This window comes from Malaya genurostris, chromosome 2 (genome assembly GCF_030247185.1).
Source record: "Malaya genurostris strain Urasoe2022 chromosome 2, Malgen_1.1, whole genome shotgun sequence".
Classification (NCBI taxonomy): domain Eukaryota; kingdom Metazoa; phylum Arthropoda; class Insecta; order Diptera; family Culicidae; genus Malaya; species Malaya genurostris.
In genome coordinates, this window is record NC_080571.1 from 285,344,152 (window position 1) to 285,361,663 (window position 17,512).

The 17,512-nt window shown below is 39.4% G+C and overlaps 1 protein-coding gene across 1 annotated transcript in view; it reads left to right on the top strand.

Annotated features, from left to right (window-relative positions):
* Positions 1 to 17,512, top strand: part of LOC131430418 (uncharacterized) — a 59,688-nt gene that overhangs the window by 20,991 nt on the left and 21,185 nt on the right. The window lies entirely within an intron of this gene.

Below are 17,512 nucleotides of genomic sequence, written 5' to 3' on the forward strand. Positions count from 1 at the left end.
GCTCTACCACATAAAAGGGTTTGATAAAGTGTACATCGAACACGGTCTATGTCCTAGCCGGCTAGCCGCCTCACAACCGGTATCATATATCCAGACATTCTTTCTGTTCATCAGACAACAAACACTAGTCTTCTCGCATTTGGCTTCTCCAATGTATGTTTCCACTCAGTCATTGCAAAAACTAAACTTAGTTATGGCGACTTTACGTCAAACCAGCTAAAATTAATAAATCGTGCGTTTTCTTGTTTTTCTAAAAGTTTTTATATAAGACTGAGATAAAACTAACTGTTAGTTTCATAAAATCAATTAGTTTTCTCAAATATTTTCAAATTTACTTAATCATCTAAAAGTTTGTTTTTTTAACCGTCAGTAGTTTAGATTTTCGAATTACCTCTTTTGCAAATTGGTTGGCGCAAATAAAGAACGACTTCTGCATTGTAATTGTACCGATTCATGGGTGAAGATTTTTTGTAATAATTAATAATCTCCACTAATCATTTGCAATAGCTTACCGCACTTCAAAACTGCATGGGTATTTGTCTCAACAAACTGCAATTATTAAATACTCAAAAATACATACACCGATAAACACATACATAAATATTTATGAGGCTTAATCAGTCACAGGACTTTTTCGTAATTCATATTGTTTGAAACGCGTATTTATCGAAATTATCGGCCGTGTTAAAATCTCATCCGAAAGTCTCTTTTCTAAACATTTATGGTTTTCGTTTTTCTTCTTTTGTTAGAGAAAAAAACAAGAACCTATAAGATGAAACAGTTCATTAGAGCTTGAACAGTTTATTAACGACTCGTAATCTTCTAAGCGGAAAATTAAGGCACAATTTTTCAGTGTGAAGAATGTGCTTGAGTGTGTTTATTAATTTTGCTGTTGGTTCGTAAGAAAAAAACTCACAAGTTCTCCCATTCAGTAACAATAAATAGGCGTATTCTTAGTTTGGTAACCAAGGCTACATTGAATCTATTACCGTTTTCATTTATTGATCAGAGCAGCCCGAAAGCTGACCCAGAGTCGCCCAAACAACGTTTGATATGTTTGTTTTAGCAACCTGAGGTCGCCCTAGATTGGATTCCAATCGCGTAGTTTCGCTCTGAAAATTTTCTCGGGTCGCACCACGCATCCATGCGAGTTTGTTTATTTTTCCTTTTTTCATGACTTGTTGTATTTTGCAATAATGGCCGTTTTCTTAGGATTGTAATTAAATTGAAATAGGAGTGCAAATTGGTTGAGTACGCTATGTCGCATTCGACTTCAATGCCGTTTTACATTGAAAAACACTGGTGGCGTGGATTGCTCTGGTTTTGCATTTTCGAGCAGAAATCGCATTCTGACATTCTGACGGTGTTTCATAGCGATTTCTGCTCGTAAGTGCAAATCAGAGCAATCCACGCCACCAGTGTTTTTCAATGAAAAACGCCACAAGAAACAGTGTGCCTACTGTTTGACTTTCAAAAATTACTTCTCGACTGTGAAAATGACTGTGGAAAGCAAGAGTAGCGACCCATCAAAATTTTGCTAGTGCTTCACGAAAAATTGATGTAAAAAAATTATTCGAAGATCGTTCGTCGGCTGCCGGTAAGTTTAGAGGAGAAGAGGGAGGGAATCGAAAATCAGAAGTCGTTTAAACATCGAATATTATAACATGCGGTACCACAAATTGTCCATCCAAAATATGTCGCCCATAACCGTGCATCGAACTAAAAATCTAGCGAGATTATCGACTTACAAGAATGTGTTGACTCTGAATCATGTGATGTGGAAATCAATCATTCTTGTTTGACCAAATTTTGATCGTAACACCCTTTAAATTTTCATCTGCTTACTTCTATTTTCTTTCTGATAAATCTCACAATAATAGAATGACTTAATCCTGGATTGGATTTAACAATGATTTATTCAAAAAATATATTTTCTGATTTGATAACTTTGAATCTTTCAATAGTTTCTCACATGTCCAAATTTGTCAAAAATACGATTGCTTTGAGCCTTCCTGAGATAGATTTTTGTCGCTGGCCAAAACTCACTGTTTGCGAGTCATTGCCCACCCGTTGACAATTTTGAGTGGGTTTCAGGGATCACTTTGGGAATCGCTGCGTTAAAACGATCAGAATATGACACCAGACAGAGTAAAACTTCTTTATGGCAATGCTGGTCCGAGAGGAAAAATAGTAGACTTTGATGTGAATTGTTATCGTATGCGCCTTACTCACGAGATCTAACCCGCTTAGATTATCAACATAGTGAGCAGCACATTAATTTTTATTTTCCGTCTCGAATGAGTGTTCGTTTTCTGCTTGTACCTATTTAAAATTTACTGCTTTATTAGTGAACAACTTTCTGCGATAGTGAACACCTGGTGAGAGCAAAACCAATGAGCATTAAAACGAATCCTCAGTTAAACTGTCGGATTACTTGGAAAGCAGATTTTTACTGCTACAAACAATTGAACTAACCTAACCGGACCGTTCGTTCCGGGAAAACCAAAATCTTATCTCGTCAACGCCATGTGCCGGTAAGTAAGTAATTACCCGAACCACTCAGGCATTAACTGCTGACGCTGTATGAGTTATCTCGATTTCCATCTAAATCGTGTATGAATAAGTTGATACCAAAACATCAAAGATAACCCTAGAAATAGGTTCATTTTCCATCGGGGGAGGTGTGCAACGAAGAAACACATGTTAACAGATGAATTGTAAATATTTAGTAACTTGCTTTCTGCTGATTCGGAACGTTATTTTATAAGTAATGAGATTACATTTCATCCGAAGAGTGGTTCCACCTTCAAAGCGCAACATTGCGGCTCGGTTACAGCCGCAATCTAATGGAATTGAGTGTGCGAGTTGACCACACCGAACTTTGGTGTGTCTAACAAATTTCCACGTCTCCCCCAGATAGGCAACATTTTCCATCCCGTGACCGCGTGACCCGGGAAGTTCAGTGAGAAGGTTTCTGTCATTCACCAAAAAAAAAACAAAAACACCGGCTCAGTTGTTTTCAATTGTATCTTCCGACACGAAATTATGCAATAACAACACCCGCATGTGTTGAACTAACATTTACAACCAGGTGAAAACGGTACAATTCTGCTAATTTTTCGGCAACCGAAACCAGCCCATGTCAAAACGGGACCGGGGGAACCGCTTTTGATCCGGGCGAGTATTCATTTTCCCATCAAAATGACTTCGTCACAGAGTATCAAACTGCCATTAGCAGTGGAACGTGCGGCTGAAAAGGTAACTAACGTTGTCTAGTAGGAGAGTTGGTACGGTAGATTTCTGCTAACTTGTGGTCGATTTGTTTGACTGAAAAACTTTTGCTTCAGTATTAGTCGGATCGGATGTGCTCTCGAAATTGTCTATGTGGTGGTAATCATTAATCAGTTGCCGGAACGGAGCTCACCCGATTCAATTAATTGCCCCGATCACGTCACGAGAAACTTTATTTCGACTTGAACGATGATATAAAATAAAGAACTACGATACTGGTTTCGTATCGATTTTTGAAAACTGATATTTCATGAGCGAGACCTGTCCCCAGCTTCGAGCTTCGGTTAATGTTGTCTAGTTCCACCAAACAGGATCTACTAATCAACTTCAACCTAATGTCAAGTAAACTGTCGTCTGGTACTTGAGAATGTATTCCAAAGCTAAAGCTAAGAATCAAGCATTAATTAAGAGTACCCGACCTAATTATGCTATTGGATTACAAAAAGAACCCTCAATTATAAAATTGAAATTTGTCTGTTAACTTGCTGCCATTTGCAGGACTGTCTAACAGAATTACGAAATCACTGATCTATCATCAGTGATTTAATCAGCAATGATAGATTTTTTACTCTGTTTGACTGTCTGATGTTAAAGTGCATAGTGGGTAACAAAGCGTCAAAACGCAACTTTACTAGTTAACGCAAGTTATGAGAAAAGTCAATTTCCGATCGATTAATAATACTTAGAGCAAACTCAGCAGCTAGAAGTTCTATATGGAAGATCTATAATAGAACAGAATCTGGAACAAACGTATCCCCAGCAAGCCGTTCTAGTTTTATTTATTCGACCAGTTCTACTGTCAAATTTAAAACTGGTCTACTATGCCGTTTTATTTTTTTTGTATATTTGAAACACGAGTAAAACACCTGGGGCTACCAGTTTTTTTTTGTTATAAAATTCAGATTTAAATTTTATAACTGACATAAATTATGCATCTAGAACTAGAACACTACTAAACATGCCCTTAGAGCAAATTCAGCAGCTGCAAGATTCATATGGGTGGTCTATAATGTAACTGAAACTGAAACAAACGTATCCCCAGCAAGCCGTTTTAGTTTTATTTATTCGAACAGTTCTACTGTCAAATTTAAAACTGGTATACGCTCATTTAGGGCATATTCAGGAGTGTTCTAGTTCTAGATGCATAATTTATGTCAGTTTTAGAATTTAAGGTAGCGCTTCGCCGTGGTCAGGTCAAAGCGAGACAACTCACTGCTTCCTCTTGCTTTGTCGCCGAAATTTCACCCTAAATTGCAAATTTCTCCAATACTAACCCGATTCACGAAAAATCAAAAACATACGATTGTAGGTAAATGATTTTACTATGCATTTGGCGAAAAATATCTGTTAGAAAGCTTTTCTTTCGCGAGATTTCGTGCGAGTTTTTTTAAACATTTTGTTTTCTTTTTTCCTTTTCTCGCTATAAACAACTCGCATATGTAGGGATGTGCTACGTTTTCAACAAAGCGTCAAAGCTAGTAGCGATGAAAATCATTACTGATTTCTGGTTCTACTGAAACATGAATAGAAATTATTTTACAAAGTAGTAACACTTACTTACATTTTCTACTCATCTATATTCAACGTTTACGCAGAGAGAACGGACAACGAAAACAAAAGAAATGTTGTTAGCGTCTACCGCATGTGTCATTTTGCACACCCCAATGCATGCGTTGACATTGTGTGCGTGCGAAAGAATAAGGAAAAACTCATTTATTTTTATAACTCGCACGAAATCTTTCGATAAAAACGTTTATCAGGCACAATTTATACACGAATCGATAGAAAAATTAATTATCTAGAATCGTATGTTCTTGGAATTTCCGTTTTCCTCCCCGTTTTCTCACAATTTTGGGTAAAGTGCGTGAAACCCCGGAATAGGCAGTGAACTCCCGTGACCACGGCGAAGCGCTACCTTAAATCTAGAAATTATAACAAAATAAACTGGCAGCCCCAGCAGCGTTTTATCTGTGTTTCAAATATAGAAAAATAGAACGGCAGTGTATACCAGTTTTAAATTTGACAGTAGAACTGGTCGAATAAATAAAACTAAAACGGATTGCTGGGGATACGTTTGTTTCAGTTTCATTTACATTATAGACCACTCATATGAATCTTGCAGCTGCTGAATTTGCTCTTAGGGGTTAGCCAAATTTTGTGCTAGGGCGCATAACCGTTTTTATTATTTTTACGTTTCGTCTTATCTCGTCAACGCCATGTGCCGGTAAGTAAGTAATTACCCGAACCACTCAGGCATTAACTGCTGACGCTGTATGAGTTATCTCGATTTCCATCTAAATCGTGTATGAATAAGTTGATACCAAAACATCAAAGATAACCCTAGAAATAGGTTCATTTTCCATCGGGGGAGGTGTGCAACGAAGAAACACATGTTAACAGATGAATTGTAAATATTTAGTAACTTGCTTTCTGCTGATTCGGAACGTTATTTTATAAGTAATGAGATTACATTTCATCCGAAGAGTGGTTCCACCTTCAAAGCGCAACATTGCGGCTCGGTTACAGCCGCAATCTAATGGAATTGAGTGTGCGAGTTGACCACACCGAACTTTGGTGTGTCTAACAAATTTCCACGTCTCCCCCAGATAGGCAACATTTTCCATCCCGTGACCGCGTGACCCGGGAAGTTCAGTGAGAAGGTTTCTGTCATTCACCAAAAAAAAAACAAAAACACCGGCTCAGTTGTTTTCAATTGTATCTTCCGACACGAAATTATGCAATAACAACACCCGCATGTGTTGAACTAACATTTACAACCAGGTGAAAACGGTACAATTCTGCTAATTTTTCGGCAACCGAAACCAGCCCATGTCAAAACGGGACCGGGGGAACCGCTTTTGATCCGGGCGAGTATTCATTTTCCCATCAAAATGACTTCGTCACAGAGTATCAAACTGCCATTAGCAGTGGAACGTGCGGCTGAAAAGGTAACTAACGTTGTCTAGTAGGAGAGTTGGTACGGTAGATTTCTGCTAACTTGTGGTCGATTTGTTTGACTGAAAAACTTTTGCTTCAGTATTAGTCGGATCGGATGTGCTCTCGAAATTGTCTATGTGGTGGTAATCATTAATCAGTTGCCGGAACGGAGCTCACCCGATTCAATTAATTGCCCCGATCACGTCACGAGAAACTTTATTTCGACTTGAACGATGATATAAAATAAAGAACTACGATACTGGTTTCGTATCGATTTTTGAAAACTGATATTTCATGAGCGAGACCTGTCCCCAGCTTCGAGCTTCGGTTAATGTTGTCTAGTTCCACCAAACAGGATCTACTAATCAACTTCAACCTAATGTCAAGTAAACTGTCGTCTGGTACTTGAGAATGTATTCCAAAGCTAAAGCTAAGAATCAAGCATTAATTAAGAGTACCCGACCTAATTATGCTATTGGATTACAAAAAGAACCCTCAATTATAAAATTGAAATTTGTCTGTTAACTTGCTGCCATTTGCAGGACTGTCTAACAGAATTACGAAATCACTGATCTATCATCAGTGATTTAATCAGCAATGATAGATTTTTTACTCTGTTTGACTGTCTGATGTTAAAGTGCATAGTGGGTAACAAAGCGTCAAAACGCAACTTTACTAGTTAACGCAAGTTATGAGAAAAGTCAATTTCCGATCGATTAATAATACTTAGAGCAAACTCAGCAGCTAGAAGTTCTATATGGAAGATCTATAATAGAACAGAATCTGGAACAAACGTATCCCCAGCAAGCCGTTCTAGTTTTATTTATTCGACCAGTTCTACTGTCAAATTTAAAACTGGTCTACTATGCCGTTTTATTTTTTTTGTATATTTGAAACACGAGTAAAACACCTGGGGCTACCAGTTTTTTTTTGTTATAAAATTCAGATTTAAATTTTATAACTGACATAAATTATGCATCTAGAACTAGAACACTACTAAACATGCCCTTAGAGCAAATTCAGCAGCTGCAAGATTCATATGGGTGGTCTATAATGTAACTGAAACTGAAACAAACGTATCCCCAGCAAGCCGTTTTAGTTTTATTTATTCGAACAGTTCTACTGTCAAATTTAAAACTGGTATACGCTCATTTAGGGCATATTCAGGAGTGTTCTAGTTCTAGATGCATAATTTATGTCAGTTTTAGAATTTAAGGTAGCGCTTCGCCGTGGTCAGGTCAAAGCGAGACAACTCACTGCTTCCTCTTGCTTTGTCGCCGAAATTTCACCCTAAATTGCAAATTTCTCCAATACTAACCCGATTCACGAAAAATCAAAAACATACGATTGTAGGTAAATGATTTTACTATGCATTTGGCGAAAAATATCTGTTAGAAAGCTTTTCTTTCGCGAGATTTCGTGCGAGTTTTTTTAAACATTTTGTTTTCTTTTTTCCTTTTCTCGCTATAAACAACTCGCATATGTAGGGATGTGCTACGTTTTCAACAAAGCGTCAAAGCTAGTAGCGATGAAAATCATTACTGATTTCTGGTTCTACTGAAACATGAATAGAAATTATTTTACAAAGTAGTAACACTTACTTACATTTTCTACTCATCTATATTCAACGTTTACGCAGAGAGAACGGACAACGAAAACAAAAGAAATGTTGTTAGCGTCTACCGCATGTGTCATTTTGCACACCCCAATGCATGCGTTGACATTGTGTGCGTGCGAAAGAATAAGGAAAAACTCATTTATTTTTATAACTCGCACGAAATCTTTCGATAAAAACGTTTATCAGGCACAATTTATACACGAATCGATAGAAAAATTAATTATCTAGAATCGTATGTTCTTGGAATTTCCGTTTTCCTCCCCGTTTTCTCACAATTTTGGGTAAAGTGCGTGAAACCCCGGAATAGGCAGTGAACTCCCGTGACCACGGCGAAGCGCTACCTTAAATCTAGAAATTATAACAAAATAAACTGGCAGCCCCAGCAGCGTTTTATCTGTGTTTCAAATATAGAAAAATAGAACGGCAGTGTATACCAGTTTTAAATTTGACAGTAGAACTGGTCGAATAAATAAAACTAAAACGGATTGCTGGGGATACGTTTGTTTCAGTTTCATTTACATTATAGACCACTCATATGAATCTTGCAGCTGCTGAATTTGCTCTTAGGGGTTAGCCAAATTTTGTGCTAGGGCGCATAACCGTTTTTATTATTTTTACGTTTCGTCTTTGACTCATCAGTGCAGAGCAGTTCAAATTGAACTGCCTAGTGCTAAACTCGGCAGTTCAATTTGAACCGCTAAGCAGACGTAAAGTTTCTGCTTCTTACAGAACACTTTTTGTTTTGCAACGCAGTGCAATGTCTTTTTTGACGTGCCGAACGAAAACGTGTTTTCGACGTATACGCTGCCGTTCTATTTTTTGTATATTTGAAACACAGATAAAACGCTGCTGGGGCTGCCAGTTTACTTTGTTATAATTACTAGATTTAAATTTTAAAACTGACATAAATTTTGCATCTAAAACTAGAACACTCCTGAATGAATGAAGGCAAAATATATAAAATGGAACGGCAGCGTATACCAGTTTTAAATTTGACAGTAGAACTGTTCGAATAAATAAAACTAAAACGGCTTGCTAGAGATACGTTTGTTCCAGTTTCAATTCTATTATAGATCTACCATATAAAACATCCAGCTGCTGAATTTGCTCTTATACCAAAGATTACTACATATACATCGGTTGTTCTTGATACCGAACGGACGTCTTATCCATTTGCGCTATTCGAGAGTCAAACCGTTGAAGCTATTCTCAAGTATTTCTCCCTACTCGATTTTAATTGTGCCGCACCGCGTGTGCAATTCTCGAAATGAGGCGAGAAAACACTTTCAAGATCGACTATTCGGCCTTTCCCGTTAAACCGTCGTTCGAAAAAGTGCATGCTTTTTGCCGTACAGTGCTGGGCTTGAAGAAAGAAGATGTGAAGAGACTGCAGTGCCACCGAGGTGGATCGTGTGCTTTCATAAAGGTCAGTGACCTAGAGATAGCACAAAGAGTTGTCGACGATCACGACGGAAAACATGAAGTGGAGCTAGAGGGGAAAAAGTACAAACTCCGAATAACATTGGAGGATGGAAGTGTCGAAGTGAAGGTTCACGACCTCCCCGAAGACGTGAGCGAAGAGAAAATCGTGAAATTTTTGAGCGCGTTCGGTGAAGTGCTATCTATTCGTGAACTGACATGGGGTGAAGGCTTCGACTTCGGGGGAGTTCCACTCGGAGTCTGGTCTGCCCGAATGATCGTTAAACGAAACATTGATTCGTGGGTTACGATCGACGGAGAGCAAGCGTTCGTTGTATACAAGGGACAGCTGCAATCCTGCCGACACTGCAAGGAGCAGTCACACACAGAAATATCCTGTGTCCAAAATAAGAAACTGTTAGTTCAAAAGAGCTACGCAAACGTGGCAAGCCAAAATGCACCACGACCGCAGCCGAAAAAGCCAGCTGCTACAAAATCAGTTAATAAGCGACTGACCGTAGCGAGAGACTCAGCACCACCCCCACTAACGGCCGAAACGTTTCCTGAACTGGATAAACCAGCTGATATGACAGCGAACAGCAGCAGCCAACCCGCATCGATTGGTTCCTCATGCATACCTCCGCAAAGAGCGACGACACAACAAGCACTGTCGCAAAACGACGATCTGCTTAACACCAGCGCGAATGCAGTCGAACTGTTCAGGAAACCCAGCAGTAAGACACGAAACCAAATCGGCAATGGTAACGAAACCGACGATTCGTCTGCATCCACAAGCAGCGATGCCAGATAGTAGTAGTGTCATTTCCGTAGATTGGCATTTTTCTCGGAAGCTCTCACGGTGAAAAGCTTTTTTTGCTCGCCAGACAAAACTAGTTTCCGTAGTTCTCCGTTGATTAATTGTAATTTCCGTAGATTTCCGTAGAAAAAATCAAATTTCCGTAGATTTTGTCTACGGATCCGTAGATCCGTAGAAAATGTTCGAATCCGTAGATCTACGGAGATTTCCGTAGATCTGACATCGCTGTCCACAAGCAGCCGAAAACTGAGAGGCCGACCGGCTGGCAAAAAGCCACGTCGGGAAAACGAGGACGATGTTGAGATGGAGCAAAAGTAACAAAACAAATGGCTCTCACATCATACAACGTCGCTTCAATTAACATCGGCACGATCACGAACCCCACGAAAATAAATGCGCTTCGTACTTTCATCAGCAACCACTGGATCGACATCGTGTGCTTGCAAGAAGTAGAGAACGAGCAACTCTCCTTGCCGGGTTTCGTCGTTTTCTGCAATGTTGATCACACGAGAAGAGGCACAGCTATCGCTCTGAGAGAACATATCCAGGTTTCTCACGTCGAGCGAAGTCTAGACGGGCGACTCATCGCATTGAGAGTCCTAGACACGACAATCTGCAATGTCTACGCTCCTTCCGGTTCTGCGCAACGTGCCGCGCGAGAGGAATTTTTCAACGGAACGTTGGCTTATTACCTCCGGCACCGTACACAGCACGTTCTTCTAGCGGGCGACTTTAATTGTGTACTTCGAACGTGCGACTCGAGCAGTCCAAATCCCAGTCCCGCACTGAAAACAGCTGTGCAGCAGCTACATCTACAAGACGTCTGGGAAAAGTTGTGCCCGCGCGATGCAGGTTTCACATACGTGAACAGAAATGCCCGGTCTCGCCTCGATCGAATATATGTCAGTAAAGAACTTCGCGACAACTTGCGAACAGCACAAACGCACGTGTGCTCATTTACTGACCATAAAGCGATCACACTTCGACTTTGCCTTCCTTCACTAGGACGCGAGCACGGTCGTGGATTTTGGTCACTGCGGCCCCATCTACTGACCGATGAAAATGTTGCAGAGTTTCAGTACAAGTGGCAGTACTGGACTCGACAGCGCAGAAATTTTCGTTCATGGATAGAATGGTGGTTGTCATACGCTAAGCCCAAGATAAAGTCATTCTTCAAATGGAAATCTCGTGAAGTTTTTCAAGAGTTCCACAGTAAACATCAGCGATTATATGCTGAGCTACGGCTAGCGTACGACGGGTACTATCAACATCCCGAAATGTTACCCACTATAAACCGTTTGAAATGCGAAATGTTGGCTCTTCAACGAAACTTCTCTCACGCGTTTATGAGGATAAATGAAACGCACGTAGCAGGGGAACCAATATCGATATTCCATTTAGGAGAGAGACGAAGGAAAAGAACCGTCATAACTAAGCTACAGACAGAGCGGGAAGGAATTATCGAGGATCCACATGACATCGAGGCGCAGATAACTAATTATTTCTCTTGTCTCTACTCCGAAGAAGCAACCGATGGAAACGAAAATGACTTTATCTCAGAGAGAGTTATCCCACCGAATGATCCTCTAAACGAGGCATGCATGGACGAGATCACCACAGCAGAAATCTTAGCAGCAATACGAACTAGTGCACCCAAGAAATCTCCCGGTTGCGATGGCATCCCGAAAGAATTCTACCTGCGCGTGTTTGACGTCATCCACCGAGAGCTCAATCTGCTGATGAACGAAGCCCTTACTGGCAATCTACCCGCTGCGTTCGTAGAGGGTATCATCGTGTTGGCTAAAAAGAGAGGAGGAGACAATACAGTCCGATCGTATCGCCCGATTTCGCTTCTAAACAGCGATTACAAGTTGTTCTCCCGCATACTGAAAACCCGATCAGAGCAAGTAATGAAGGCCCACCACATTCTGAGCGATGGACAGAAATGTTCAAACTCAGAGCGAAACATATTTCAAGCCACTCTTGCTCTGAAAGACCGAATAGCTGATTTGCGCCACCGTCGCCGTGCCGGTAAACTCATCAGCTTCGATTTGGACCACGCGTTCGATAGAGTACGACACTCATTTCTTTTCGAAACCATGCGCTCGCTTGGTATCAATGAGGATCTCACACATCTACTCTCTGTGATTGCGAGCCGATCCACATCGCGTTTGCTTATCAATGGACATCTTTCTCGCTCGTTCGAAATACAACGTTCAGTACGTCAAGGCGATCCAATTTCAATGCATTTGTTCGTATTGCAGTTGCATCCATTGATTAAGGAGCTTGAGCGAGTCTGCGGCAATGACTTGCTGGTGGCTTACGCAGACGATATCACCGTGATCGTAACATCCAACGAGCAGATAGAAGCGATGAGAGTGTTGTTCGCTCGCTTCGAAACAGTTGCCGGTGCCAAACTCAACCAACGAAAATCAATGGCAGTTAACGTTGGAGACTGGGAGGGGCATGAAATCAGTACCTCGTGGATACAAACAACAGATGCGGTGAAAATCCTGGGTGTTGTATTCGCAAACTCGATACGACTGATGACGACAATGAATTGGGATGTGATAACAAGTAAATTCGCTCAACTAATGTGGCTGCACTCTCCACGGCAGCTGACACTTCACCAAAAGGTTATTCTGCTGAATACGTTTGGCACTTCGAGGATATGGTATATGTCATCGATTCTGCCACCATTTGCAGTACATACGGCTAAAATCACGTCAACGATGGGCACTTTTCTTTGGAGAGGAATGATCGCCCGCGTCCCAATGATGCAATTAACCCGCTGCAGAGAGGAAGGCGGACTGAAGCTGCAACTACCAGCGCTGAAGTGCAAATCGCTCGCAATTAACCGGCATCTCCGTGAAATCGATTCCCTTCCCTACTATAGATCCTTAATTCACCACGCAAATCCCCGACCAGTAATTCCAGCAGATCTTCCCGACCTCAAACAAATCCTCTCAAATTTATCCCAAATTCCTCATCAACTTCAACAAAACCCCTCTGCCGATCAAATCCAACGCTATTTTGTACAACAAACCGACCTGCCAAGGGTGGTACGGAATAATCCGACAATCGACTGGAAACGCACATGGCGTAACATAGCTTTGAAGCAGCTCTCATCGTCGCAACGATCGGAGCTGTACCTGTTAGTGAACGAGAAGATCGAGCACCGCAAATTGTTGTTTACTATGCACCGTACTCCAGACGAATTCTGCACACACTGTGGAAATCAAACGGAGGAGACTCTCTGCCACAAGTTTAGTACCTGTGCTCGTGTCGCGCCGGCTTGGACGGCCCTACAGCTGAGATTAACAGATATCACAAACGGATGGAAGCGTCTATCTTTTGAAGAACTTATAAGACCTGCTCTCAGAGGTTTAGGGAAAAGAAAAAGAGTGGAAATTCTGAGTATGTTCATAAAGTACATCTGCTTCGTTAATGAAAATAACGATAGATTAGATGTAGCTGAAATAAAGTTTCACCTTGAATTGTAATTATTAAAACGACATTATTTAACATCTGACAATAAAACATATATTTTACAAAAAAAAAGATTACTAAGTCCCATGCAAATCAATAAAACATGCTTGTTCAGTAATCGTGAAGCGTTGAACTCAGAAATGATATACTATTATTATTCCCTTGTTCAAAAGCGTCGCGAAATACCATGGAAATAAACATGTTTACAAGTTATGCACTAAAGATAACTTCTAAAGCGAATTAAAACGCGAAGATTGTTCGATGTTAGATTTTTTACCGTCACTGCTAACCTCAATCGGATGAACACATTTTGACAGTTCAGCAGTACTGTTTGACAGATTGGATGAGAGCATTTACGGTCCATATCGCCTAAATAAAGTTTTCAAACATTTGTTCACGCTTGGATACGGTTTGTTTTTGAGATTTATTAAATAAAAGTGATTAGTTACAAAATGGAAAGATGATTGTTTGAAATTTGTTCCTCGATTTTTGTTTAAGCTTGTTTGTAAACAGCTAAGTCAAGACCTGACATCTGGGGGGGCTGCTTTCGTTCCAAAATGGACCAGTTTCTGATTGGCTGATTTTGATGTTGCCACCTGCACATTGTGAAAAGAAAAAACTTTTGCAGGGTACGCGAGCAATGATGCCAGGTATAAAGAAAATCAGAAAACAAATTTATTAAAATGTATAATTTTAGCTCACCAATGAAAATGAGAATTTTCGGAAAATGTTTCACTTTTTTTCAATCTCATTGGTAATAAATGTTTATAGTGGCAAGACTGTGTATTTAAAATAGACATCAAGCCGTTTTTCTGTTTAGTGAATTAAAGTGTAACCAAAAAAGATTTGTTAAATTAGTGTAAACTCGAAAGTGCGTTTAGTTTTACGAGAAGAATGAACTGTTGCGTTCCACACTGTGGTCGCATTAAGCATTTCTATCCAAACTTAATTTTTCCGGTTTGCAAAAGATCCGGTAATACGTCAACAATGGATTCAATTTTTTTCAACATAAGATATTTCGTGTTTTGTCATCAAAGCTCAATTAATTGTTTTAAGCATTAATATATAATAAAGAAATGCATTCACCAAAACATGTTTTATGTTTATTTCAAATCAAAAACCTAAAGTCTAAAAATTTAAATGTAATATTTTTTTCCTAGCATAGTTATTTAAAAAAATCTGTAAATATGGCTACACTGTAGCCGATACGTTGGTATTTATTCCACAGGGCGAAAATGACGAGAAGGATGATTCGGAAGGAAGAATAAGAAGCCAGTTGTCAGGTCTTGTCTTAGGTAAACAGTACCGCTGAACTGTCATGGATGAATGCTTGTTCATTTGTGACGTCACGATAAAAAATCTAATCGGGTTTTGCACGATGACGAGGAACACATCTCAAACAATTATCTTAACACTTCACAACTAGTCACTTTTATTTAGTAAATCTCTGAAACGAACCGTATTGAATCGTTGAACTGCCAAAACATGTTCATCCGATTGAGGTTAGCAGTGACGGTAAAAAACCTAATCAGATTTTGCACGAACATGACATAACCTCACAAAAATGAATCAATTTTGACAGGTATCAGCGGTTTGTTTATGTGTTCATTCTAATTTGAATACGTGTTAATAGATATGTAAACAAACTACTGCACAGTGGTTCAAAAGCGTAATTTCACGCTCTTAATTGATAACTCATTAAAAACGTAGTTTTAGAGGTACAGTGTCTTAAGCAAAGTTGCTCAGAATAATAGACGCCATCTTTTTACCAATTTCATTCATGTAAATAATCCCCCTAGAAGTGAGATAAAAATTTTATTTAAGCTAAGGGCCAACATAGGGGCTAAGTTACTTCGACGAAGTTATGCAGAAAGTTATTTCAAACAAGTTTGCTGAAAGTACTATTCCCGTAACTTGAGTGTAATTCATGATATAACGTATTTTCTGAAAAGGGTGTCCAAAAACAAGTTTTTGTAAGAAAACATATATATTTTCAATTTATATGAGTTTTTCATGTTATACAAAGTTTTTCATCTTCAAAAACTACACAACTTTCTCAATTATACTATGCTGCTATCATTTCAGTTTAATGAAATAGAGCATTTTTTTATATTTTGTCGTGAATACGACTTACTTTACTATGGGGTGCCTTTTTAAAATTTACCCTCTGAGAGAGTGATAAGTTTTTGATCGTGAATATCTATTGTTGTATCTAACGAATCATCATAATTTTTGCTACATGCCATCGGAAATATAATCACAATTTTATGATAAAATTTTCAGTTGTGTGACATAATCTCAAACAATTCAAAATTAAACTTTTCTGAAATGTTTGGTATAAACGAGTATCAAAGAGGATAATTCATAAGGCACGTTTGCCTTTCTCGTATTTTTAAAGCTCATAGCTCAGTGATCTGTGAAGGGATTTATATAATCTAACTACCAATAGAATCGAAATTTTTCAACTTAAACGTGTATAGCAACACTATTGAAAAACCTGTTTCATTTGACCCATGTGAACACCAGCCAATCAGAACGCGTTCTGAGGAAGAGAACAAAATATCTGCTGCTGTACAACAAATCGTTCGAGGAAAATGTTCCGAACAGTGTTTAATATCGTAGTGAGCTCCACAATTTGGTCCCTCTGAAAGGCAGGAATGAATCCCGTACAGCACCCTGATAGTTTCTTTCAATGAAATGCAAATCCGAAATGAAAAAATCGACATTAAAAATCTGTATGCAGCTATTTTTATAGCCGTTAGGACCGCCCATTAGTGAAAAAGCTACAAACGAAATCAGGTAAAAACAAACCTCTCAACAAAAATTGAATCAGTTTGTATTCTATCGCCACTGCGAGCAGATGTGTTTTGTGTCGTCTGCATAGCTAGTTTCGCTTTCGACAAGAGCGATTACGTCACAGCTGCCAGTCATTAGCATTGGTGAAAAAACAACGGTGGAGAGCATTACACAAAATCAGCCATTCTAATGGCTCTCAAAGTTTTCTAAAGAACTATTAGGATTTGTTGTTCACAAATCGAAAATAAATATTCTCAGTTTAGTGCAAAGAACAGTTTGATTAGATTTGTGCGGCCTTCTTTGTTTTTGCGAAAATGTGAAAAGGGGAATGCTTGCATAATTCATACAATTGATATTCGGAAGTGTTGAGGAACATGTCAGTTGTTTTCGTATTCACTACCTCCAGTTATGTCTCTGACATTACCCACTCGCCTTTTTTTAAATAAAATTCCAACTTATCTATTATCAAAAGGCGCAGGAAGGTGCAGATGAGACTACTCACATATTAAACTACTTCAAAAGAGCTTTTATACCGTGGTTGAGTTACTCGTCTGCGATCGTCTGCAAGCGAGATATGTTCTTTTCAAATATCCTTGTCCTTGACATTTGCAATGATAAGGTTCATTGTATGTCAGATCAGATTTCTTCATACTTTTAAGAAAAAAGCGTTTTCTTCATACTTTTAAGAAAAAATACGGATAAAATTATTCGTCACGGTTTTGAAGGAATTCTCGAATTTTTCCTGTAACACGGCTCAGTAGGCGGCGCACACCTTCTTCGTCCATCGTTTTAGCTATCTTAATCCACCAGGTCGTCATCTGATTGATGTCTTTGACAACGTTTCCCTTTGCCTTGAGTCTCCTCTTCATGATTGCCCAGTATTTCTCAATAGGGCGGAACTGGGGGCAGTTGAGTGGGTTAAGGTTTTTCGGAACAAACTGGACCACTTTCTCTGCATACCATTCTTAAACGGCTTTGCTGTAATGACAGCTTGCCAAATCTGGCCAAAACATTACAGGATGGTCGTGGGATCGAATGAACGGCAAAATTCGTTTTTGGAGACACTCTTTTTGGTATAGTTCCGATGTCATTGTCTTATTTGTAACGAAAACTTTCGTTTTTTTGCCGCAGCTGCAAATGCCCGG